The sequence below is a fragment of the Rhinopithecus bieti genome, unplaced genomic scaffold, assembly GCF_001698545.2.
Source record: "Rhinopithecus bieti isolate Rb0 unplaced genomic scaffold, ASM169854v2 scaffold_9976, whole genome shotgun sequence".
Classification (NCBI taxonomy): domain Eukaryota; kingdom Metazoa; phylum Chordata; class Mammalia; order Primates; family Cercopithecidae; genus Rhinopithecus; species Rhinopithecus bieti.
This window is the reverse complement of record NW_016806761.1, coordinates 124,660-151,388: the sequence shown is the minus strand read 5'-3', so window position 1 is coordinate 151,388 and position 26,729 is coordinate 124,660. Positions and strand designations below refer to the sequence as shown.

Here is a 26,729-nt window from a genome sequence, read left to right as displayed (position 1 = left end):
CAGCTCCCGTCCCTCTGCAGTTCCACTTTGTCTATGCTCAGGGGGTCCAGGCTCGGTGCTACTGTACTCCATTCCATGCTTCCAGTGGGACCCCCCACTCGGGATGGCCAGCCCCAGGTGTGTTTCCAGGGTACAGACGACCAAGGACAGAGTAGAAGGAAGTCACTCTGACCACCAGAAAACAGCCAAGGGTAAGTGACCCTTGCAATGCTCCATTTAAGGAAGTAAAGATGCCTATGTGAGTTGCTGGAAAATGATGGGAGAAGGCAAAGGCCCATGGAGGAAGACCTTGAGGGACGGCCTTGGCTGGAAAGCGGAAGGGGAATCTCAGAGGGGAGGTGACTCTAGCAGGGAGTTGAGAACTTCTAGCTTAAAAAAAAAAAAAAAAACAAAAAAAAAACTCTCAGCTCAAGTCTGACCTCTGCCACTTATAGATGCTGTGATGTTGAGCCTCAGTTTCCTCGCCTGTTAGCTGGAATTGATGCCTTCCATTTTTATCCCACAGGGCTTTTGTAAGAGTTAAAAGCAACAGCTATGAAGGCAGTGTGAAAAGTAAAAACACCACACAAAAGATTGCTGAAATAATCACCTATATACCATTTACCTTCCAAACTAGACAGCAGTAACAGGAAACAATGTACTTCATCTAACTTCAAAATCATACTCCTAGGAATATGCCATTATTACCTCCACCTTACACATGGGAAAACTGAGGTATGTACTGGTTAAGAAACTTGCCCAAGCACACCCATCTGGAAAGTGGCAGAGCTGGGCCCAAAACCCCAGCCTTCCACCCTCAGACACCATGCCCTCAACCATTAGGCTCCGCTGCCTGAGTGAATTAAATGCACTAGGACACCTACTAAGAGCCATCCTGACCATGGGGCTGGTGTACTGAGTGACACAATTAAATTCCCATTAGCTTGCCATGCGCCCCTTTTCAAGGGACTGCCCTTCTCCGGCTCTGTTTCCTTTTGAGGTAAGAACAGGACTCCTCTAAGTAGTCTCATTGTAGAAAAAGAAAAAATTAAAACAAGGTAACTGGCTGCCACTGCTGGTGTGAAATGGCTGTGACTGTATGGAGTGTTTAATAATCACACACATTCATGCACTGATTCTCATATGCCCATCTCTCCTCCAACCCGAACACAGCAAAATCATCTCTGCTAATTTTGACAGCTCACGGTGCTGTCATTTCTAAGGCCACTACGGACAGTGCATTGGCATTCACCGCTCATCTTTAATCTCAGCTGCCATTTCTAAGGCCACTATGGATGGTGCATTGGCATTCATCTCTCCTGTGGACCGCGCGTTGGCATTCATCTCTCCTATTGACGGCGCACTGGCGTGCACTTCTCATCTTTAATCCCAGTGCTGTAGATGTTCAGCAGAAAGCTCCCTTGCCTCTGAGTGTGTCTTTCGCCATATCCCGCCTTCCACCAGTTCTCCCTGCCACTCTCTCCCAGCCACCCACTCCCTGGCCTGCAGGCCTCTCCTTCTCCTGCTCTCCCTCACCTTCCCTCTAGGTGGCTCTCCCCTGTGAATCCTCATCCCATCCATTATCCTCCACTGCAAGTTTGAGCGGTGTCCCCTTAGAATAACCATGTGGCAGCTTCTAGAAGAGGATGGAGGTGGGAGTGGGTGGGATGATGGGGGAATAGCACGTCTTATGAAAATGGTAAAAAAAAAACATCTATCGGCCTAGTTCCAAGGTCGCTTGCTGTTCCTTTTCTTTCTCCGTGGTGCCCTCTCTTCCTCCTTTTCAAGCACTCATACTCTTACTTGTTAGCACCCACATTGAGGATTTGAGCTCAGCATTTCTACTAAGATACCAGGTTCCCTTTCCCAGGGGGATCTTTATGTTAAGCTTTATCTCTATGGAATGAAAATCTACGTCCTAGTTATAAATGTTAGGCATCACTTTGGATATTTTGGCGATGGAGGAAATGGCTTTCAGCACATTAAAAATGACATCATAGAGGCCATTTCCAGGGCTTAGAGAGAAAGGAAGAGGGAGGGGAAAGGAGTCCTTTGGAGCAGTGGGTAAAGGATAAGGTAAGGAAAGCAGTTCCTGCCCTGTGTCTGTTCTCCCTGCTCTAGGAACTCCTGAGGCTTTTGCTACACGACTGAACAGGTTTGGGGCCCTCCAGATACCAATGGCAAGTGTGACTTTGTCCCCAGCCAGCTAGCAGATCCTCGCCACTCAGGGATTCCAATCTGGTGATTACCCTCCCACCTCCTGACCCTCAGTCTTCCTGTCAGCTGCTCTCCTGTCTCCCTCAACCTCCCCACGTGTTATTTACAGGGGGAGGCTGTTACCAAGGCAACCAAAGGTGAACATTAGTTTATCTATCATGTTCTGTTCCCCCTTCCCTCTCCCAACCAAATGAAACGTTATCTAAGCAAAGTCTCCTCTTCAGTGCAGAAATCTCAAATCCTCTTGGACTCAAGTCCTAATGGAAAGCAGCTGCAAAGAGAAGGGGAGGCAACTCAGATTTGTACTAAGATGCGGACCTGCAGGCATTCATCTCCCTTTCCACCAAGACGGCATTAAAGTCAATAAGAAGGGGATCTTTTCATCAATATAACCCCATAATGATGAAGAGAGAGGACGGGAACAGTCAGAGGACAAGGGATGTTAAGACATTTCTGAAAGGCAAAGAATTCAGTTGTCTTGGCTCAGACTGCACAGTGAGGTGAGGGTAGGGGTAGGGGCAGCCATGGAGGATGCCGTCAGCCCCATGGATATTTGGAGAGGACCTAGACAGAGATCAACAAGAGCCAAGGCCGGCAGGTGGGAGGGGCTCAAACCATGGGATTACTTAAGGCTTACATGAAACCACTGAAGCTCCCTTCCCCACCACCCAGACCTCTGTGTGCAAAACAGCAGGCGATTCCTTCTACCCTCCCATATCCATCCTCTTAAGCCTCAAGTGGCAGTTCTGAGGGTACAATGTTCCGACTTGCACTGGACAAGAAGATATGGGATGAGAATTAGTGAAGAGGGAATTTATTTTATTTTATTTTATTTAGAGATGGAGCTTCACTCTGTTACACAGGCTCAAGTGCAGTGGCGTGACCTCGACTCGCTGCAACCTCTGCTTCCCAGGTTCAAGTGATCCTCCCGTCTCAGCCTCCCAAGTAGAGTAACTGGGATTACAAGTGTGCACCACCATGCCTGGCTGATGTTTGCATTTTTAGTAGAGACAGGGTTTCACCATGTTGGCCAGGCTGGTCTCAAACTCCTGACCTCGAGTGATCCACCTGCCTGGGCCTCCCAAAGTGCTGGGATTACAGGTGTGAGCCACTGTGCCTGGCTGGGAATTGTTTTTAAATAAATTCATAATATAAATGCTACTTACTGGTTTTCAACTTTGAGAATCAATCTGTAGATAAACATGTCACAAACAACATGTAAATGTCATCAACTTTGACAATGTAAAGAAAAAATACAGCAGAAAAAATATTGGGGAGGTAGAGGAAAGAACGAGGGAAGGAAAATAAGTATATTCTCATACTGAGTTGAGAGCTGCTGCTAAAAGTTGACGGGTGGAGAAATGAAAGTTAACAAATAAAGCACCAAAAGGATAATCAACACTAGCGCTTTAAAAAGTCTGAATTACTATTAAAATCAAACATGCTGCAGGCCAGGTGTGGTGGCTCATGCCTGTAATCCCAGCATTTTGGGAGGCCAAGGCGGGTGGATCACCTGAGGTCAGGAGTTGGAGGCCAGCCTGGCCAACACTTGCATCTTTGGTGACACTGGCATCCCTAGATAGAATGGTGGTTCCTCATTTGTTTACCTTTATTTTTTGCAGGGGTTCAGTGATGCTGGGCCATGAGATCTGACCTGTGGCACATCTGAACAAGAAACATTCTATCAGGTTCCAATGCAGTGTTCAAAGGCCAGATGGTCCCTCTGTGGTTAACACCCTGCAGGGGTTGTTCAACTCATGCTTCCCTGTGTTTATAATTTAGGGCAAAGTTGCTCCTAAAAACAGAATCCTCATAGGCCTTATTACTTGAGTTCCGGCAATTTCTCACAGTTTTTCTTCACTAACTATATTGGGGTGGTTGTTTCATTAAATAAGATAAAGGAAGAAAGGCAAAATGCATACACCAGCAGTTTTTCTAAACCAAATTTAAAGCATACTTAGTAATTTAATTTAGAATGATCAATTGAACCATCACCCAAAACCCATTTCCTAAAATCCCCTGGGGTGGAATTCTTCAGCTCTGGAGCATGGGCTGGCCTTCCCAATCTTCAAGTCAATTTCCTCTTCCCAAATATACAATAATACATTTCAACCAACAAGCAAACAGCAGCCAAACTGCGGGGAAAATAATTTGCCCAAAATTATTCATTAGAATTCATTTAGGGGAATTTCAATAATTGGGATATTGCTTAGACTTCTTTTAAAGTGGTTATCATTGACTTATTTTAATTACAATCCCCTGACTTTTACTAAAACCATTAATGGCCATTAATATATACTGTTATATTTGCAGGACCACAAACATATTTTGCTTTACATGTAAAAATTTAATTTATATAGAATGTCAGGTCTAAAGGGCTTTTGGAAGTAATGTTGCCACAGAAGGCTTTTGTAAAATACAAACCCTTACAGAAAACCAAGTATATATGAGGAGAACTGCTAATAGTTATTGAACACTTACAAGACAGATACAGAATTATGCTATTTAGCCTAAATTTACTTTACTTTTAGTACAAGTTTTAACTATTTAGTTATAAAGACAATGAGAACTTTGAACCTGATTCTTACGTAATATTTATCTAGTTTATTTCTAAATGTTGTTTACTAGCATTTTATTGAGAAATCCTAACAGAGATAAGTTACGGCAAATGGTACAATAACTTTTTTTAAACAGTTCATATTGATAATCTCGAGTTATTTTTAAGTTAAAAAGTTCAAATCAAGTATCTATAAAACACCAAAGCACCTTTAAACACACTTTAAAATCTACAAACCTACATGAACTTCCCCACAGGTAAGAAAACTGAGACCCAAGAAAGGTAGGGAGACTTGTCCAAATCCCATCAGGATTCAGTGACAGGCTGAGATTAGAAACAACTTCTGATAATTGCCCAGCCCTCTTTTTATATTCTGTGTTCCAGAGAGAACGCTTTATGGGGATTTCTATGTGGAACGTGACTCCTTTGGATCTTCAGTAAGCCGGTGAGAAGACAAAGAATGGAGCCTGGCTTCATGGGTCACCAACAGTACTTCTCACTCAACTCCCCCCTTTTTTTCCAGGTGACGTTGATATGGATCTTCTGACATTGACAAATAATCATCTTTGGCAACAGCAGATTTAAAAGACAACAACACCGATGTGTGAATTTGCGAATAATCTTTGTTTGCTATAGGACATCAGCCTTTTTCTTATTTTTCTAGGTACCTTCATGGAAGCCTGCTCCAGTCTCTAAGTTGTCCCTTCTTCTCCTTCCCTGACTGCTCAGGCACTAACGCATCAGTATACGTGTGTGTGTGTGTGTGTGTGTGTGTGTGTGTCTGTGTGTCTGTGAAAGTCAACAGAAGGGATGAAAGATGAAAATAGCCACAATTGGCTGAGCACGGTGGCTCACGCCTGTAATCTCAGCACTTTGGGAGGCTAAGGCGGGTGGATCACCTGAGGTCAGGAGTTCAAGACCAGCCTGGCCAACACGGTGAAACCCCGTCTCTACTAAAAGTACAAAAATTAGCCAGGCATGGTGGTGCACACCTGTAATCCCAGCTACTTCGGAGGTTGAGGCAGGAGAATTGCTTGAACCCAGGATGCAGGGGTTGCGGTGAGCTGAGATTGTACCACTGCACTCCAGCCTCGGTGACAGAGTGAGACTGTCTTAAAAAAAAAAAAAAAAAGAAAGAAAGAAAGAAAGAAAAAAAAAAACAGCCACAATGCCTGCTCCTTTGGTAAGGGCATCCATATAATTTTTTTTTTTTTTTTTTAAACAAGAAGAATGGCCTGGGGACAAGAGCCAATTAAGGCCTCTGTATAAGTCCAAGTTTCTTTGGCATGACCTCAAGGTGACAGAGCATGGCCCTTGAATAGCCATGCTGCTGATATGGCCCCCAAAGGGGTAAAAAGCCTATTTTGTTGTATGCCTCTTGATTTCCTTCCAAATGCTTTATGGTTGGCAGGAAGGGACTTTTCTACAGCTAGTGTGATTGTTTTTGCTGTGTACCCTTTTGCTCATGTCTATGTGTCTATATAAAGATCACATATGTGTGTAGATGTATATAAATAGCACTGGTCTATACCCACAGTTCCCAAGATGAATATCTTGCTCTAATGTTCCCTTCTAGAATAAAAGGTTTCACATATTTAAACTGATTCCATTAGGAGAACAAAAGAAAGTGAGGTGGCTATAAATATCAGATGCTAGTTCAGACCTCTGGTTAGTTGTTAATAGAGACAATTATTAACAGAGTGAAGAGTATATAAATAGCATAGATTTCTCAAGATAGACGCCTGTCCCACTGTTCCAGGTTCCTAATGGAATATTCTACCAGGTGAGCTAATCAAGGGAACAAACTCTTAATCATCCCAATGTCCAACAAGGAAGGACTAATTAAATTATGATACATCACCTGATAGGGAAGAAAAGTTATATTTGAAAAGGCCATTTAAAGACATCGGAAAACGTGCATGATGTGGCGCTAAGTGATAAAAGGTTACTAAATAGTGCACAGTATTATCCCCTTTTTGTTTTAAAATTATATGGCAAAAAGACTAGAAGGGTCGTCTTTTAACATTTTGCTTATTATCTGTGAGTGGTAGATGACAGAATTTTTTTCCTTTGTAATTTTCTGCATTTTCTCCTAAATTTTCTACAATGACCATATATAATTTTGCAACATTTATACTGAACCATAAAAGTGGTTCAACACTAAGATTACAGCTTTTTCTCATTTACCCCCACCTCCCTTAACAAAATACCAAACTCTCAGAGCCCACTCAGTGAACAACCATGGAAAAGGGTTTTTTCAGGATGCAAACTACATAGAGAAATGGCAGATGACAGATTTTTATCTCAAAACTTAACTAATTTGGCTCAGGTTTAAAGATTTCTGTTTTCTTAGTTCACTCCCATTTCCAGTCACCCAGCTTGGCACCAGCCCTTAGGGAATTACTTTAATGTCTTCAAGGCTGCTCACTTCTACCCACAGGCCAAAGTTTAGCTGTGTTTTCTCCATTCCCCAGGTTTCTGAAACAGCAAGGTCATTTTGAGCCTAGGGTGCCGGGGCGCTCCCTCCTGACTTAGGAGGCAACTGCTCTTCCCCACCTGCCTGGTCAATGTCCCCAGGTTGTGCCCCTATAAGGCCTTCCTCCTCTGTGGAGGCCTGCAGATAAGCAGACCTGGCTTGGAACCCTGGCTCTGCTGTTTCCTAGCATAGCACCTTGGGCAGGTGGTTTAGTACTGCTGAGCCTCCGTTCCCCATCTGAAGAACAGGATCATCAAATCCACTTCTCAGGGCAATATAGAGGCTGGAGATAACGTACACAAGGACATTTCTTAGTGCCTGGCAGGGAGCAGCCACTCCATCAACAGCAGCTGCTCCTAGGATTAGGATGCTGCTGCTGCTGCTACTGACTCTCAGTTCTTCCTTCCAGAACTTCATCTCTCTCCGAAAAGACTCCCACATTTCTTTTCATGTTCGTTTCTCCATGCTAGAACAACTGCATTAATGCAACAGTGCTGACTTGGGTTTCAACTCCCCCGGCTCCTCTTGGGTTGTTCACCTCTAACCTGCTGTGACTTTGGATAGGTGGTTTCCCAGAAGGGAAAGTGACACCCGGCAGTAAACATGGGAACCTTCGGGGTGCAGCGGCTCTTGGCAACTCCAGGATGCCTGTTGTTGTTTGTATTAAAAGTGCTGATGCCTCAGCTATTCAGCTGCAAGGGGACGGAGGTGCCGCCTTACTCAGGCAGCAGGATAAATTCTCTTTTGAAAGGCAAGCTCACGTCCTTGGATAAAATATGTCATGCCTGTTTGAAGGATTGTGATTTATCATAATATTTTTCTAAGACTTCAAGGCCTCCAATGTTAACTCTAGGATGGTAAACCATGCCATAAGCAATCTAAAATGAGGCAGAGATTTTTTCCACTCTAGAAATAGCTGCCAAACAGACAGATTCCACCCAATGCTCACTCGCATGTTGCCAGCCTAGCATCGCATCTCATCATTAGCCAGGAATAGAGCAATGGATATGAAGTTAGAACCAGTGGAGAGAGGGGAAGGACTCAGCATTAACCAAGTCAGGCACTTTACATGCATGATGCCCTTAAGGTGCACAAAATCCACTGGTTAGACTGACTCGTATCCTCCAAATTCATATGCTGAAGCCCTAACTCCTAGTAACTCAGAATGTGATTGTATTTGGAGACAGGGTCTTTAAAGAGGTTCTTAAGGTAAAATGAAGTCATCGCAGTAGGCCCCACTCTAATATGACAGATGTCCTTATAAGAAGAGGAGGTTAGGACGTAGGCCACACACAGACTGAGGGGCAATCACGTGAGGATGCAGTGAGAAGGTGGCCATGTGCAAGCCAGGGAGAGAGACCTCCAGGGGAACCAACCCACCAATACTGTGATCTTGGACTTCCAGCCTCCAGAACTGTGGTATTCTGTCACAGCAGCCCCAGCACACAAATACACCCCTGATGCAGGCAATATTCCTATTTTACATATGTGGAAACAGGTACATAGAAGTAGCCTGGCTGGGGCCACACTGCTGACAAGTGGCAGAGTCAGCCCTCAAACAACATCTGTCTGACTCCAAAATCCATCCCCTGTCCTTTACTTTAGCTGGTTAAGAGTGAGGGGTTTTGAGTCAGGGTACTTGGGTTCAAATTCTGGCTCTGCCATTTCCTGGCTCAGTGGCTTTGGGCAGGTTGCTGAACTTCACTGTACCTGACCTTCAACACGTGTCAAATGGGGCCACAAAGAGCTCTACTTTTTTTGCTTGTAGAGGGAATTAAAGAATTAAAAAATGAACTAATACATGTAAAATACTTACTGCCTGACCCACGCTATGAGCTCAATAAATGTTAGCTAATATTATTACTATTATTACCATTATTACTATCACTGTTATTACTGAGGGAGCCTCAATAATCTGGTCCAAACTTCTCATTTTGCAAAGTCAGTGAAGTGAGGCCCAGAGATGGGAGATGTCTTAGAAGGGCACGAAACCAGGTAACTGAGCTCCCATCCAATGTTCTCACCAGTGCTTTGGGAAGACTCAAAGAAACCAAGGTTTGGATGCAGGGTTTTGTTTCTAAGTGGTTTTAAGAGTAGGGAACATTAGCAAGCAGGAGGCTGTGACAGAAGTTGGGAAATTGATTCTGGGCCTTATGTTCTCATTACGAACAGAGATGATCTCACATACTCCACCCAGCCACCCCTGAGATTACCGTGAGGCCACAAACACCGATACGCAAAAGCATCTGAGTGACATAAGACACTATGATGCGGGGTCCAAAATGAAAAAGAGCAACTCCTGAAGATCCTTGTGGGCCAAGAGGAATCAAGGATATACATCAAGACCGTAAAAATTCAGCTTTAGGAAAGTTTAGGGGAGATTAAGAAACATTGAAAGGTTCCCATAGAAAAGCAAATGATGGATATGGGTATTAATAGATCTTTAGGAGGTTGCTGAAAATAGGGCAAAGCAGACACGTCATGTGAAGCGTTTTATATAATGGGGCTGTGAGGTGTCACCCCATGGGTCTCATGCAGGAGAGGCAGCCCCTGCCTAAGAGAAGAGGTGTCAGGAGGAGTCACCTGGTTACAGAGCAGCAAGACCAAAGAGGTTTGGAACTGTTCTGCAAGACATGCAGGTATTCAGTCCACAAATACTTACCAAGCACTTCCTAGCTGCCCTGCCCTTTGTTTGGAACTGGGGATAAAATGAACAGTCAGACATAGCCCCTGCCCTCTTGGGGCTTCAGTCAGGTGGGACAGAGAGTTATTGATCAAATAATCACAGAAACGGAAGTTGAGCTGCAGATGGAGGTAAGAACTTACAGGGAAGTGACCATGATGTTTCAAGAGCACGTATTGAAGGGATTTGGGGCCAGGACCTGAGAAGGTGTCACTGAGTTAGGGGTTCTTAAGCTGAGAACTGAAGGATAAGCAGAAACTAACTAGGCAAGGAGGCAGACGGAGAAAGTGCTCCAGACAGAAGGAAATGGGTGTACAAAGGCCCCAAGGCTGAAGGCAGCATAGAATGCAAGGAAGTGTAAGTGCAAGAGTGGCTGGAGTGCAAAGAATAAGGCAGGGAGTAGAGTGAATTGAGTCTGAGAGAGTAGATTAGAACATGTGACCATGTGGACCAGGCCATCAAGGCCTAGTAGACCACACCATGGACTACAGTGGACCAGGCCATGGGGCTTTGGGGACCAGATCCTGGGGCCTTTGTGAACCATGGAGGCTTGTGGACCGAACCATGGGGCCTGGAGGACCAAGCCATAGGGACCTTATGAACTAGACCATGAGCACCCATGGACCAGACCATGGGAGCCTGTGGACCAGACTGCGGGGACCTTGTTGAATAATCTTGAGGGTCTCATGGACCAGGCATGGGGTCTTATGGACCAGACCGTGGAGTCTTGCAGATCACATTAAGGAGTTTGGTCTCCTAACAACAACAGAAGGTCACTGAGATGTTTTAATCAGTAGATCACAAGATCATATTTGCATTTTTAGGGATGATTCTGACTACAGTGTGGAGAATGGATTGGTTGAACTAGGCTACAGAGATAGCCCAGCTTGGGAGCATTTAAGGTAGTTGAGGGGACTGATGATAGTATCTTGAATTTGGATCCTGGGATAGTATTTGGGTGGTGCTGGTGGATATAGAAATGAATGCATAGATATGAGAGAGATTCAGTACGTCAAATCATCAAGCACAGTAAAGGGCCAAAATGTTGGGGGTGATGGGGGCACTGAAGCTGAATCCTAAATTTCTGGCTCACACTACTAGGTATATGGGGATGCAAATGCTAAGAAGGAAAACTTGGAAGAGAGACAGGCTCTGGGTTTGGTTTCAGAATCCTGTTGGTTGAAGTCATTTGACATCCACGAGGAGATATTGACAGGAGCCACTGACATTAAGTGAAAACCCACTCTGTGCCAAGAACTATAGGAAGCCCTGGATATACAATGATTAGTAAGACAGATACCCTGTCCTCAAATAGCTCATGCTTAGCCTTGGCTGCACTCTGGAATCACCTGAGGAGTCTGACAAATAAGGATGCCAGGATCCTTCTCCTGGAGAGTCTCAGTTGATTGGTCTGGAGAGCCAGCTGGGCACGGGGATGTCTAAGAGCTCCCCTGCTGATTCTAAGGTGCAGTCAGGATTGAGCGCCGCTGCTATGGAGTGTGTAAGACCTGGTGTGGCTTGAGTCTAATTACACAGAAGGAGGAGATAGCAAAACGACCCGTGATTATAGGCCTTAAGAATTTAGAACAGAAACACTGAAGCTCATTGGTATAATGGGAATAATATTATTTGGATATTAAACCAATATATTTTCATCCTTGGTAATTCCTGGTTCCTAGCTGTTCCCTGGCTCCCTAATTAAAAACCGAGCCTGGCTGTTTCAGATCATAGAATTTCTTCCATGATCTACAGAAAACACCTCTTATGCCTACGGGGAAATTTAAAACTGGATGACAGGTGATCCCCACTCTAAAAGAGGCAATGCTCTGATAACAGATGTAAGTCAAATATGACAGAAGGTAGGATGTGATCCACGCCAATCATCAAGGAACAAAATAAACGCCAAGGGATTTCAGAGAAGCAAGAGACTACCATGTTCGGCTGCTGTTTCCCAGTCCCAACAACAAACCACTCAGATTTTTCACTCCGGGAACTGACCTCACCTTGTTCTTGAACCCAGTCTGAGACCACACTTTCCTCAATTTTTCAGAAAAGGAAAAAAACAAACAAACAAAATACCTGACAGTCTTGCTGAAAAAGTTGCACATGCCAGGCAAACAACACTTGAATTAACACACACCAGGTGCTGACATCCTGCCCCTTTCGGGAGCAGAGCCAAGAGTTGCTCAGAACACCGCCACTCAGCTCTGCTCCAGTCCTGATAGGAAGGGAGGTGCCGGTTTTCATTGAGCATATTTGGAAAAGAGGGAAATGGTTCACCTGAGACTTATAAAAAATGTTTCTTTCTGGGAACCACAGGGAGTTGGAAAAAAACAAATTCTGAATTTCAACCTCCTACAAAACTACTGTTCTCCTGTGCCCCCTCCCCCCTCCCCAAATCCAAATTTATTGCACAATGTTCCTGGAATTCTTCCTAAGGCCCCCACCTAGTTATAAGCAAAAGCAACACACCACAGTGAAAGCAGATGATGCTTCCTACCTTAGATGCAGATTTGGCCAGCTGACAGAAAATCCTATAGTCTCACAATTCTCCAGAAGTGACCACAGATAAAATCAAACCGACACACGGCAGCTCATCACCGACCCTATCAACCATCAGGAGAATACTACAAATGAGTATCAGATGGAGTCCCTCCCTGCCCACCAGGACTTTATAGTAAGATTTCACGAGTTAAGGTTTTATCCCTTAGGCAGTGCAAAGCCACTTAAGGCTTCTGAGCCTCAGATCAAAGTGTTTTGGGGAGATTAATCTGGCAGCAGCCAGCCCAAGTGGCTGCGGTGGGAAGCTATTGAGCAAAGAGAGGTCCCCTGAGAAGAATCAAGCCCTCAGAGCCCACAGTGTTGTCAAATATGCTAGGGATGCAGGCACTAGAACAGTCTCTGAGCCAGGACTTGTTATGCTGTTTATACATCAACCGGGATGAATGTGCACAGCTACAGGACATGAAACCTCTTCAAACACTTCTGCCATGACAGGCCAGGGCCCAGATGCTCTGACTGGTCTAGCGAGGGTGGGATGGGCACAGCGGCTCACTCCCAGGCAGACTTGTTTCCAGGCAACCATTCCAGACAGACACATGTCACTTTTGCCTAAAAATTTCCAGCAAAAGGGATTCCCTAATGCCTTCACAAAGTCTCTAGACTCCACAAGAAGACCTTAGGTCCTTTCCGTCTCTCTCATGCCACAAACCAGCCGTTTCCCTCAGCAGAGGAGAAAGAGCTGCACTGATTCTTCCCTGCCATACAGAGACATGGGAACTGGAGTGTGACCTGGGCACACCCATTTCCTTATTGCTCCAGGAATCCAGACTACAGCCTTTACCTTTGTTAAGGCTTTCAGTAAATTACTCCATCAGTCCAAGAGACAATTAAAACAATAAGAAAATAGCATTATGCTAGGCACAGCGGTGTATATAAAAAAATCAGGCCAGGTGTGGTGGCTCACGCCTGTAATCCCAGCACTTTGGGAGGCCAAGATGGGCAGATCACCTGAGGTCAGGAGTTTGAGACCAGCCTGGACAACATGGTAAAACCCTGTTTCTACTAAAAATACGAAAATTAGCTGGGTGTGGTGGCACATGCCTGTAATCTCAGATACTCAGGAGGCTGAGGCAGGAGAATTGCCTGAACCTGGGAGGCTGAGGTTGCAGTGAGCTGAGATCGCATCACTGCACTCTAGCCTGGGTGACAGAGAGAGACTCCCGTCTCAAAAAAAAAAAAAAAAAAAAAATTTAAACCAGACTCAGTCTCTGTCCTTAAGGAATGATTAAAGTCCAGAGGTGTATAATATAACTCACAAAATTCCATAACAAGAGACAGTACATGACAGAACATGAAAGAATGCAAGAGACAAGGTTGAGGGAAACACAACAGGCAGAGGGGATGCTGGATGACTCATCTGGAAGGGAAAGATCAGGAACAGCATCTTGATAGAGGTGACATTTGAGTTGGGCACTGGAATGACAGATTCTGACAAAACACAAAAGAACTTTGCAAATCTAATTATTTGGAAATCAAACAGCAACAAAAAGAAAATTGGCCTCCCCTCACTGAAGAGAAGAAACACAGACTCTGAAACTCAGAGAATGCCCATGGTAACTCCCAGCCACATGAAAGTTGGAGAGAAATATGTGGCTTTTGCCAGCAAGGAGGAGGCTACCGCCCCAGGGGACCTAACCCAAGTCCACCTGAAATGCCACATTTTCCCCTCAACAGCATGAAATACTTAGTAGGTTTGACACTCTGGGGCCCCATCTGGAAGCCTGTAACCACAGTAGGGCCCATACCCAGGAGATCAAGCCAGCAGCTCCTCCACTATGCCTTTCTCACAGCCACCCACATGTGCCAACAGCAACGGACACCTAACAGTTACATGGCACTTTCCAAGTTCACTTTATGCTTTTACAAACATCTCTGATTCTCACAACCACCCTGAGGGGGAAGGCACTCTGAAGTCTTTCTTGCTGATAAAGATTTTGTTGTATTCTTTCCTACTGTGTTTAGTATCTGTCTGAAAACACATTCTAATCAGACAACTTTTCCACTTTTGGCTTCAGCACATCTCTCTAGGAAGGCCACTGTGAGGCCAGTAGGTTTTTGCCCTAAGAGGACTGACCATCATCTGGGGGCCACAAATGGAGAGTTAACAATTCAAGGGGCATCAGAAGTCAGAGTCTGAGTACTAAATACAATGGAAAGATGCTGGTACAAAATGAGTTTGCAGGACAGAGCAAGCACATGGTCCTGGACTGAGGAGAAAGCCACAAAGTTCAGGAAGGGTTTGAATGATGCCTGACACTTAGTAGATGCTAAGTTGACCCTCTTTAGTCATGGTAGTTACATTCTAATAGGGTCATGTTCCTGCCAGACATTGGTGGCAACAATGGAGTGGTCTCACGGACATTGTTAGTGAATTTCCTCTTTCTTTTTCTGGATGTATCAGAATATTGTTGATTCATTAACAATGAACTCACGGCCAACCGCATGTCTGATCAAAGCTTATCTAACACACACGTCTTCTCTGTGAGGCACATCACAGCCTCCCTGGGCTTAGGAACGCCAGACAGCACCTCAGCGCTCTGCTTTAGGAGCCATTTCAGAACTGCAATATCACCACCAACAAAAAGCACAAAAATGCAAAACAAAAAAAAATGTGGCATTAAAGAGATTGTGAAGACACTAGTTTGCAGTATGAGAGCTGAAACTAGAAGGCAGAGTGTCACCCTGTCTGACCTCAGCCAGGAATGTGCATATTGGGCGAGTTGAATTTTTCACCACTCTTTGCACATCACCGAATTACTGTGAAAGGACTATGAGTGCTGGTTTGGGGATACAAATAAATTTTAGGGAGTAGTAAAATTGGCAAATACAGAATCCATAGGTAATGAAGATCTACTGTACCTTGGTCCAGAAAGGCTGTAAACAGAGGCATTCGGTACCTGTCTGTGGAACTGAACCAAAGTTGCAAAGACAGGTGAGGCTCCCAGCTGGGAAAAACAAATGCAGAGGCTGATTCGGGGAGAGAGGTTGGTTCTGTGTACTGGAGGAATGGCAGCAGCCCAGCCAGAAAGGCAGACGTGGTCAGACTGCAGAGGGCTGTGAATATCAGGATGGGGAGCTAATCCTAATATTTGTTTACCCAGCAGACCACTAAGCACCTGCCAGGTGCAGGATCAGAGGAGTGCAGAGGAGTGAAGAATTTTAGTTAGGACCTTGAAGGATGTGTCAGAAGAGGACGACACTGTGGACAGAGGAGCTGGGTCAGGTCAGCGCCTTATCCTGGGTACTCCTGGATGCCCAGAATGGCTATGGAAGTTTGGTCTAGAGAGAAAGAGAGGAGGAAACAGGCCAGGTGCAGTGGCTCACACCTGTAATCTCAGCATTTTGGGAGGCAAAGTTGGGCGGATCACTTGAGGTGAGGAGTTGGAGACTACCTCGGTCAACATGGTGAAACCCCGTCTCTGTTAAAAATACAAAAATTAGCTGGGCGTGGTGGTGTGCGCCTGCAATCCCAGCCACTCAGGAAGCTGAGGCAGGAGAATCGCTTGAACCCAGGAGGCAGAGGTTGCAGTGAGCAGAGATCGTGCCACTGCACTCCAGCCTGGGTGACAGAGAGAGGCTCTAAAAAACAAAAAAAAAGACAGGAGGAAACAGCTTTGGGGCATAAAACCCTCAGGTCTCAGTATCTATCCAAAGGGAACTGAGCCAGGATCCTACCAGGCTGAGTGTCCCTAAGGGTTAGGCATTCCCCTGCCCCACCTCCCAACACACGAGGTTCCTTTAGGTTCCCCATCACACATTCACCTGCTGTTTACGTGTCTGTCTAAAGCTAATGTTCATTAAAGCCCTTAACATGCCCAGACACAGGCATATGCTTAAAAACGTGCTTGGTCCTACAACAGTGATGGACATCATTATTACGCAGCCCAGGTACAGACAAGGCCCTCAGTTTTACCTACTCACAGCAGCCCTTGCTTGCTCACTGCTGAATCCCTAATGGCTTGGAACAGAGCCTGGGCATCCAGGTGATTTCTTAAATGTAAGTTAACTGATTTCTATCTCTGATCTTCCAGCTGAGTGGCATTTGGTTAACACAGAACCTCTGAGCCCCAGGCTCAACCCCCCACTCCTTGCCTTCTCCAGTGGCTTCCAACATTGTCCAGCCTCAAAGATGGATGGCCCATGGGGTCACACAGCACCCCATGATGCTCAAAAGGACCTGCATTTAGCTGATGCTCTGCTGTTGCCCTCTTGAATTCTTCATTATTTTTGAACAAGGAGCCTGAATTTTCATCTTGCACTTGTGCCCTGCAAATTATTTCCTGGACCTGCCTCCAGCTCCCCAGTTTCCTCTCCCACAGAGTGCTCCACTGTTGGCCAAACGTGAGGACCAGAGACAAGTCTGTGCAAGTAGCAAGTGCTTTGCTGAAAACTTTCCATCCTAAATTAAAATATACATTTCTATTCTGGTTATGGAGCCAACTAATGCATGTAACTTAATCACACTGCTGTTTGCTCAGTCTGGCTATAAACCATGTAAACGCCAGCCTCCTGGGAGCTTTCTGCTACCGCTTGGGGAATTAACAACACACGTCAAGCTTGTTACATGATTCTCTCAGGGTTCTGCTCCGGTTTCTGCTCTCAGAATTTCTAAGCCTGAATACACTGCCTTTCAGCCCTGAGCAATGCCCTCCCTAAATCTTTAGCGAATGTGAGCACTTACTCTTGAGAAAGCCCCCACAAAGCAGAAAGAACGAAGCCAAGCAATGAAACTCGAATCACATGCTGCTTCTACCCTTCCGTGTTAGGTATACCACAAGGCCTCAGTCCTGAAATCTCTTTCTATAATGTGTTTCCAGAAGGATAAAGAAAAGAAATACTTTTCTCCCCAGTCTAATCTGGATATAAAATGAAACGAAAAATTGACATATCACTAAATGTGCCTGGGTCTTAGTTTATTAATCAAACAAATGGGTTGAACAAGTTAACCTAAATGTAATAAACCATGGCCAGAGAGAACAGTAGTTGGCTGTTAGCTGAGAGAATTGTGATATACAAATGCCTGGCACCATTGAGAGATGCAGCAGAGCCCACAGGAGGAAAGTGCGTGGGAGAGGAGAGGTCGGAGGGGCTATCAGAAGATCCTGGCTCTAGCCCTAGTTCTTCTCCTGATGGGCTCTTAAAATTGAGTTGACACCACTTCACTCTCTGGGCTGTGTTTCTCTCCTCTGAAAAACTGACATAAAAATATTTGGTGATAGTTAAGAGATTAAATAAGAACATGGATCCAAAAATCACTTTGCAAAATCTTAACAGCATTATTCTAAAATATTACATGCTACTTGGTTAAGGCATCATGTGTGCTTAACGGGTCCCCAAAAGGCCAATATTTGATTCTTGCAAGTCCCATGGAAACTTCCAGGACCCTGCAAGGATTTCAAGGGAACCCAGGCCCCAGGGAGGCGAGATGAGATGGCAATGGAAAGAATTTCTACTCCCTGTGGCCTGCCAGCCCTTGGCCTCCCAAAGCGATCAGATGTTGGATTTGGAAACAGCCAACCCGATAGAATTCTTCACACTTCTAATTACTTCATGATTTGTACACATTTTGGCGGTTGCTTCAAGGCTGTTTTATTAATTCACAGATTTTCACTATTTTTGCTTCTCCTTTTCTTGCCAATTAGCTGAACTAGCTGCAACTCAGCATCTGGGGAGGGCTACGATGGGAAGCAAGCCTCCCTTCTCCCCAGCCCCCACTGCCTGGGAACCCTACCTCAGAGCCAGCGTCAGGAGTCACCATAGGGACCAATGGGTGAGGTGGCCTGGTGGGAGCTTATTCCCTGATGACAAAATGTTTCCTCTGTTTTGAAAGAACACCTTGAGTCACCTCTCCCAGTCTGTCCAATGCTTGACTGAGCCCTGTGGACTCACATGAGAATCTAAGACATTAGGGAGAATGCTGCTGCCGCCAGACTTGCCTCACAAACCCCATGAGGAAATTCGGAGAGGCCCCTATGCGGCCAGGTCTCGGATGTGGCCTAATCAACACCATCCAAACTCACAGGCATGGGAGACCCTGCATTCTGTGTCATCTCCCGGGCAGGCAGTACCGGTCAAGGGATCTGTCTCAAGTGCTGGGCCTCACGTCTGCTCTCTCAAATGGGATCATAACATAGGCTCTGCCCTCCTTGCTAGGTTACTGTGAGGAAGTGTGTTCAATGTTATAAGAGCTAAATGCAGGCAAGGGGTCCTTATAAGCGACAGCTTTGGTTTGAAGACAACACAGTGACAGGGTGTTCAGCTCTGCTTTCAAGTCAGAAGGATCTCAAGGCTTGGTTTGGCCTGGAGTGGGAAACCCAGATGCAGCCTCTCCTTCCTCCAGAGCTCAGGCCACCCCTGAAGCTGGTGGTTGGGATCAGGAAGGAAAGTTCCAGATGGGAGTGTCTGTGGCCTCAAGGAACCATTGCTATCCATTGTACCCTCTTCAGATGATTGTGTCAGTTTCTTGCTTTTGAGGGGAATCTTTCCTTTGGAATCCTTCCTTCAGAATCCTTCCCATCTCCAATGACGCCATAGGACAGACTCCCTGGTCCACCATGAGGCTCGATGTGCAAGGACAGCAGATGCCATAACGCCCAAGCCAACCCCTAGTGCTGGTCCAAGTCCACCTCTCCCAGGAAGCCTCCTTTGACCAGGTGGACCACGGGAGGTCTGGGCAGGAGCCAGTTGAGGAAACACAGCAGGAGCTGGAATGGAGGCCACGTGGCCAAGATGAGTGTGCGGGGGGTGGGGTGGTAGGGAGGACAAAAATGCCAGGCTGGAATGGTGATGCTCTCCCTTCCCTTCACAGTGACAAGACCTAATGACAACATCCATCTGTCTTGCAGATTAACAAGGGACGGGAGATAGCCAGGAGGCTGGTTTCCCTTGACAAAGGACACTTGCATAATAAATGACACCACATGCAAATGCAAAGAGTCACTCAGGCACAGGGTTGGGGAACACACTACAGAGCCCCCTGAACACCTTGAGGATCTGGGTGTGGGGCGAGCTGTGTTCATGCTGAGTATCTGGAAAAAGCACATCTGCTGGAGACCCCTTGTGACTTCCTGGGAGCCTGAAGGGTCTGGTCTCATTCCAGGTTCTGGGAGGGGCTCTAGCTATTTTCTATCTTTTCTTTCTATGAGGATCTCCCAATGCTGTATAAGCTTCAGACCTCACCAATCCTGGGTCCAGGCTGGCTTTGCTATGGGCATGTGCTACCCCGAGTCTACTCTGGTATTCAGACTTTATGCATGTCTTCCCTCTCTAATTGAACTGGAAGCTCCATGAGGGAAGGGGCTGTCTTCTGCTCCTTGGCCTCCTCTGCTGGCGGTGTCACAGCCCTTGTATGTGCTAAGAGCCCAATACACATTTGCTCATGGAATGGGGGTTTGTGACTCCTGTGGTCTTTGGAGAGAGGAAGCTAGAAAAGGGCTCTCAGAGAATGATGCTGAGGACCCAGGAAAGGAGAAAAATAAAACGCAAGAATAAAGTGAGGAAGGAAAAAAATTTTGCCATATTTCATGGCCAGCACTTTCTCTGTCTCTTAGCATCCCAAGATTCTGGTCACCAAGGCTCGGTCGCCTGGGGTGACGGAGGCCATCCATCCCTGATGCAGACCCTGCATTTTCCAGGACCAGCTTTGGTTCTTCCTTGACTTGTTCCCTCTCCCATGCCTCCCGCTGTGCCCTGAAAAAGCTCAGGAAAGCACAAAGCTGGCTGAGTTTTCAGGTCCTGGGCCTCAGCCTCTCCACACCGGTGTCCTGGGGCAAGTGCCAGTCAGCAAGGACATCTTTCGTTTCCAGATAGTCCTCATCTTCCAGGTACCCCAGAGAGTGAATTAGAGTGGAATTCAGTGTCACAGGCTGAGGGACAAGATAGGCTGTCTTGGTTGGGCCCTGTGTTTTGACAAAGTTTAGAGCTGACTCAACACTCTTTAAGCTTGCTGCTGGATGCTCTCAGGTGTCACTTTCTGAACACAGCAAGTTCTCTAGATCCCAAGCAGCCAAAGCTTCCCAGGCAGCTGCACCAGGCAGGCATACCAGGCAGGGTTCTCCAGGAAGAGCACCTGTGTACCTAAGAAGAGCTCTATCTTCAAATAATATGTTCACCAATGACACCATCACCACCAAGAAAGGATTCACCATTGGTGTTATTAAAAAACAAAGTTATACTTTAAAAAAACTGTAAATTCAGCATATAAACATCAGATAATAAAGAAAAGAAAAACAAAACAGAAAGAACAACCCTAACATCCAGGATGAGTCTGGCTAACACTTTGGTAACATCCTTTTAGCATTTTCTGCTTATAATAACATTTTTAAAAGTCAAATAGGACCCTACAGTATATCCTATTTTGTAAGTTATAGACTATTAACAATCTTAGGTGAACGGGAAGACTGTGACATCGTGGAATAGGTCCACAGCATTGCCATATACAGTACTACACTGCTCACATGTTGATTTCCTTTACTCTTCTGGAAGCTAAAATAAAATATTTGCAAATTATAACTTATTGTACAAATATCTAGGAATGTGATTGGGAAATCATAATTTGGCTGGTACTCTTGCATTCTGCTTCCATTTGTGCAACAGGCCATACAAAGCCCACATACTCATATATCCATTCATACTTTTGCCAAATGCTGATTACATCCTACTCTGTCCCAGCATTGTGTTAGCCATAAACTAGTAAACAGGTCCTTGCTCTGGTGGAATTTACACTGCAGTGGGAAAAGACAAATACCAAGATAAGTAGACAGAGATAAAATAAAGTCAGCAGGAATAAATAGGGACAGGTGATGTGATTGCATATGTCAGGGAAAAAGATTATTTTGGCCAGGTGTCTCTGAAAAGAAATCATGTGGCCTGAGATCTGAAAGGTAAGAAGGGGCCATCTATGTAGCCGCTTGAGGAAGAGCAATCCAGGCAGTGCACACAGCAAGTGCAAAGGCCCTGGGGGCAGAACACACTTGTCGTATTCAGGAAAGAGACTAGTGGGGCTGAAGCCAGAAGGGCGGGGTTGGGGATGAGGTTGAAGAGGTGGCAGAGCAGGACCTTGTATCTTAAAACGGTAAGTGGTTTTGACTTTATCCCAAGTGCACTGGAAAACAGCGAAGTGTTCCAAGCAGGGAAATGACATGGTCTGATTTGCATGTTTACAAGTTCCCTCTGGTTGATTCCTGAAATGCAAAGAATGCACTACAGTTCCCCACAATAATGGGAACAGGGAGGCAGTAAGGAGGCCACCTGAGGTGGTCCAGGCAGGTGACGATGGTGGCTTAGACTTCAGTGTCAGGGCTGGGGGTTCAGAGGGATGCGAGATGCATTCTGGAAGTGGAACTAATGGGATGTGCTGACAGATTCACTGTGAAGACTGAGGACAGGAAGGGCTAAAGAAGATAATTATTTTGCTTGACTGAGTATTGAAGATTCCATTTACACAGACAGGAAAGTGGGGACAAGCCGATTTGGGATGAGTCTAAATGAATTTGTAGAAAAATCTGTGCTGCTGCACAATGTTTATAATTCTTTTGAGACCAGCCCCCCCTTGGCTCGCAGGAGCTTGATGCATCAAGCGCTGAGACCTGACAGGGAGCAGGTTCTAGTTCTGAATTAACCACTCCCTGCCTGAGACTTCAGGGAACTTACCTCACTCCATGGAGTTTCCCCCATCTCTGCCAAAACAGATAGATTAAACACTCCCTTCTGTACTCCTACAGCTCTCTTACAGCCTGATAAATGATACCCAAAGAGCTACTTCAGCTCCTGGAAGGGAGGCACACTATAAATTAATTTGTTTCCTTAGCTGTCTTCTGAATTAACTAACAGTTGTGTCCATATGTGTACACAGGAGATAGTTATCTTACTTCAAGGGCTCTGTTCCTGAAAAATAAAAATCTTTTGGGAACAGTATGTGAAATGAGACTATTTATCTGACTGTACAGGTCACTAATTTCTCCCCGACCATCATTAATTGGCTTGGGAGCACTGGCTTTCACTCTCATTACAGATGACGCTCTTATGCTAAAGTCTGAAACCCATACATTCAGCAGTTTGTGGTGGCTGTTTTATACAATCATTCACAAAATGGTCTTTTGCAGCCTGGTCCATTATTCTTCTTTAAACAAATGCTGCAGTTCCAAACCTATTCTGCCTGTGTCCAAGTCACAAATCAGGGACCATGTGCCATGAGGGAGAGAGGTGTTCTCAGCCAATGTGTCAATGTTTATTGAGTGCCTCTCTGAGGGCAGTACATGAGGCCCAAATCCCCCTTGAGGAATGAAGTCCTCCTTGCCCCAGCTGCTGGGAGGCTGCCAGCAGACTCAGTGGCAGCCCCCTCCAAAGACTGGCTTGGCTGAACAGAGTCACCTGGCCAGGGTTCATACCTCCTGCCCAGGGCAGCCCACAGCCAAGGACAGGAAAGTACAAAGGGCCTCCAACTTGGGGCAACTCTGAAGGACCATTTCAGCCGCAGAAGTCTCCACGCATCAGAGGAGGCTAACGCTGTGCCTGCAGCCCAGCCACGCTTCAACCCTGCTTCCTTCTTCCCCCTTTCTCAAGTCTTAACCCCAGAAGCACCCCCTGGAGTAACAAATGCCCTTCAAGCTAATCTTGGCACAGACTCTGCTTCCTAGAGAACCCACCAGCACATGTGATGCCTCAGGCAGGTCCCCGAGAAAGACATGGTTGAAAACTCCACCACCGCCTCAGGGCCTCTCCATCCTCTGCCTGTCTGGCCCAGTTTTGATTTGTCCTCTCAGTGGTTGCCCTATATCCTGCTTCACCTTATGATAAAGTCTACTGAGATCACAGTGAACTGTAAGGGCTGTTAATAGGCATTAAGATGTGCCCTGTCTACCCAGAAAGGCTGTACACACCCAGTGGCAGAGACTTACAAATGTCTTCTGTGCCCAGCACAGTGCCGTGCACAGGCAGTAAACATCATGGAACGACGGTGATGGGCAACGCATGAAACGATGGCATTAGCTAATGCTAAGTGCCAAATGCATGGTGAAGACAGAAAGTATCACAGATACTTGGACACTGGAGACCCTCAAGAAACTCCAGGGAAATCATAAGCAAAGCTTTTAGAACTCAAACTCTCTAGCAACAATGGAGGATTCATTTCTGGAAAAACATTTTGCCCCTGGTGGCACCTACATTCTTAGTTATTCAGAGCTTGATTCTCTAGCTTGTCACCCCTTTTTCCTACCATCTGGGATCCTGTCTGTGCTGATTATCAGCTCTGGAGAGAAAGAGTCAAATCTGAAATATTTAGTGGCTCTGGCCAAGGGTCTGTTTGGACAGTCAGCTAAAATGAATGGCTTCGTGGCGGATTGGGGCTTTCTGTGACTTTTCACTTCACCGAGTCATTCTGCTGTCCCCAAACCTATAATAGCAGCCTCTGCCATTAGGATCGTGTCGCATTTTTCTCCCTTGTATTTAAGGTTTCCTGCCCACATAGGTATTGCCCCGCTCTCACTCCCTGCAGCACTATGTATCTTCAGAGCACATTTTAGTGCTTAAGTACAGTTGTTATTTTTGGCCTTTAGTTGTTTCCTGTGTAGGTCTCCCTTCTTCGTGGGGATGAAGAGCTGCAGGCCAGGCATCTTCTGTCTTTTGTCTGCTGTCTAGAAGGCAGTTTGGAAAAGAAGAGCATATGTTTTGGAGTCAGAAGATTTATAATTTGGTATAAGCTAGTAATACTTTTGAGGCCTCAGTTTCCTAATCTGGAAAGTGGGGATACTAGGACCTTCTTCATAAGGCTGACGTGATTAAATGAGTGAATGTATATAAAACCCTGAGTACAGTACCCAGTAATGTAGCAAATGATTGATAAAGTTAAGCACTGTTTTTCTTCTTTAATAGCATTCAAGGGCCCTGTTTCTTAGCAAATCAAATAATAAAAAGGACACTTGGCCGAAAGAAGTAAAAATAAGATAAAATAATTATTAGGTTGATAGTTATCTCGATATAAGGATAACCTCTCCAAACATGGAAGGGAAAGTAGATAGATGGTTTGATGGAGCTCTGGGCCACGGGTGGATTTTTTTTCTTTCTGCAAGTTTATTTTAATGTTTTTATAATGTTCTTTGTGCTATATATATATTTTAATTTTATAGAGATACAGTCTCACTATGTTGCCCAAGCTGGTCTTGAACTCCTAGCCTCAAGCAATCTTCCCACCTCAGCCTCCCAAAATGTTAGGATTATAGGCACAAGTAACTGTACCTGGCCTGTGCTATAATTTTCAAAAAATGAGCAAGAAGATATGATGGTTTTCATATTTAACTGTCTGGCAACACTCCTCTCCCTGGGTGAGTATAAGCAGAAAGTAATTGTTGGTGGGCTGGAGTGATCTCATGCATAGAGATGGTATCTCAGTTCATGGCCACAGGAAGATACACATTAAACAGGCAGATTCTGCGTCAGAATTTCTAATGAGGAGAACTAAAAATCTGCATTTTATTAGATAAGTTCCTCGTATAATGATATGCTCCTGAAAGTTTGAGAGATTCTGGCCTCCTGGAAAGAACATTGGATTTGGAGATCCAAGTTCTACTCAGCTCTGCCACTGTCTTCGCAAGTCATGGGTGCTCTTGTGTCCTGTTTTGCTCTTCTCCTGTAACACTTCCACTTCCAGCTCGATGGTCATTATGGCCCCTTTTGAAGGGAGAAAGGATCAGTCACATTCCCCACAGGGAACCCATGCCAAAGGAGAAAACTTGGCCAGAGAGCCCGGATTCCTGAGGATAGCTAAATAATCTTTGGGACAAATAAATATTCAGCAAGTGATCAGGCCTCAGCAGAAGTAAAGTGCATGCCTATTGTTGCCAACCCAAATAAAGAAGTTGCACAGCCTGCATTTCCTTGGGGGAGCCAATATCCTATTTCTGTTTCAAGGTTGGCAGCTCTGCAACTCAGTCCAGATTCTCTACTTACACTTGCCTCCCTGTGGACCCACATGAGGCTGTGCCTCCTCTCTCACTAGCACTGCAGAGAGAAAGGACTGCAGAGTGGAAAGGACAGAAACACCAGTCGATTTGGCATAGCTTTGCTAAAAGAATGAAATGGTTAAAAATGGTTAAAAGGAGGTTTAGCATTATCAGTAGGTTTCCATGGAGTGTGAGTGTGCTCGCTGAAGTGAGAAAGTCTTACTGAAAAGACACAGGAAGAAAGAGGCAGTCATCAATGACATTGAAATTTGCTTGTCTCACTGGATGAAGGCCCAGTTGGGTCCAGGCCCAGCGTGGTGGCTTATGCCTGTAATCTCAGCACTTTGGGAGGCTGAGGTGGAAGGACTGCTTGAGGCCAGGAGTTTGAGACCAGCCTGGGGAACATAGTGAGACTCTGTCCCTATAAAAAAAATAAAAATAGCTTTTTTTTTGTCCGACATCTTAGCAAGGCTGTGGTGTCCGCTGCTGCTCTCCAAGCTTTGCAGTGCCACCCAAGGATGACAAGAAGAAGAAGGATGCTGGAAAGTCGGCCAAGAAAGACAAAGACCCAGTGAACAAATCTGGGGGCAACGCCAAAAAGAAGAAGTGGTCCAAAGGCAAGGTTCGGGACAAGCTCAATAACAGTCTTGTTTGACAAAGCTACCTACGACAAACTCTGTAAGGAAGTTCCCAACTATAAACTTATAACCCCAGCTGTGGTCTCTGAGAGACTGAAGATTCGAGGCTCCCTGGCCAGGGCAGCCCTTCAGGAGCTCCTTAGTAAAGGACTTATCAAACTGGTTTCAAAGCACAGAGCTCAAGTAATTTATACCAGAAATACCAAGGGCAGAGATGCTCCAGCTGCTGGTGAAGATGCATGAATAGGTCCAAACAACTGTACATTAATAAAACTTTATTAAAGAAATAATAATAAAATAAAAATAGAAATAAAAAAATGTCAGGTGTGGTGGCACGTGCCTATAGTCCTAGCTACTTGGGAGGCTGAGGTGGGAGGATCACTTGGGTCCAGGAGTTCAAGGTTACAGTGAGCTATGTGGCATCACTATACTCCAGCCTGGACAACAGAGAAAGACATTGTCTCTAGAATAAATAAATAAATAAAATAAATAAATGATTTTGGGTCCAGTTTAATTTAAACTGAGCTTTGATGTACTGGGTAAACATCATAACGACTCACAGAAAAACAAATCATGGCTTATCACTTAATTTTCCTGATGAAAATCTCATAATTGCAGACTAGTCAGTATATAATATCAGGACTTCCTATACCTTTAGCAAGGAATCTCTGGTTGGCAC

General features: G+C 45.3%; 1 protein-coding gene and 1 pseudogene across 7 annotated transcripts in view; one reads left to right on the top strand and one right to left on the bottom strand.

Moving 5' to 3' along the window:
- MAPK4 (mitogen-activated protein kinase 4) overlaps positions 1-26,729 on the bottom strand; it is a 178,710-nt gene that overhangs the window by 90,454 nt on the left and 61,527 nt on the right. The gene's annotated exons all lie outside the window — the stretch shown is intronic.
- LOC108533138 (40S ribosomal protein S25-like) lies at positions 104-26,305 on the top strand (annotated as a pseudogene). Its single transcript, XR_001886667.1, has 4 exons — positions 104-191; positions 2,101-2,163; positions 5,138-5,198; positions 25,911-26,305. The product of XR_001886667.1 is annotated as a 40S ribosomal protein S25-like (transcript).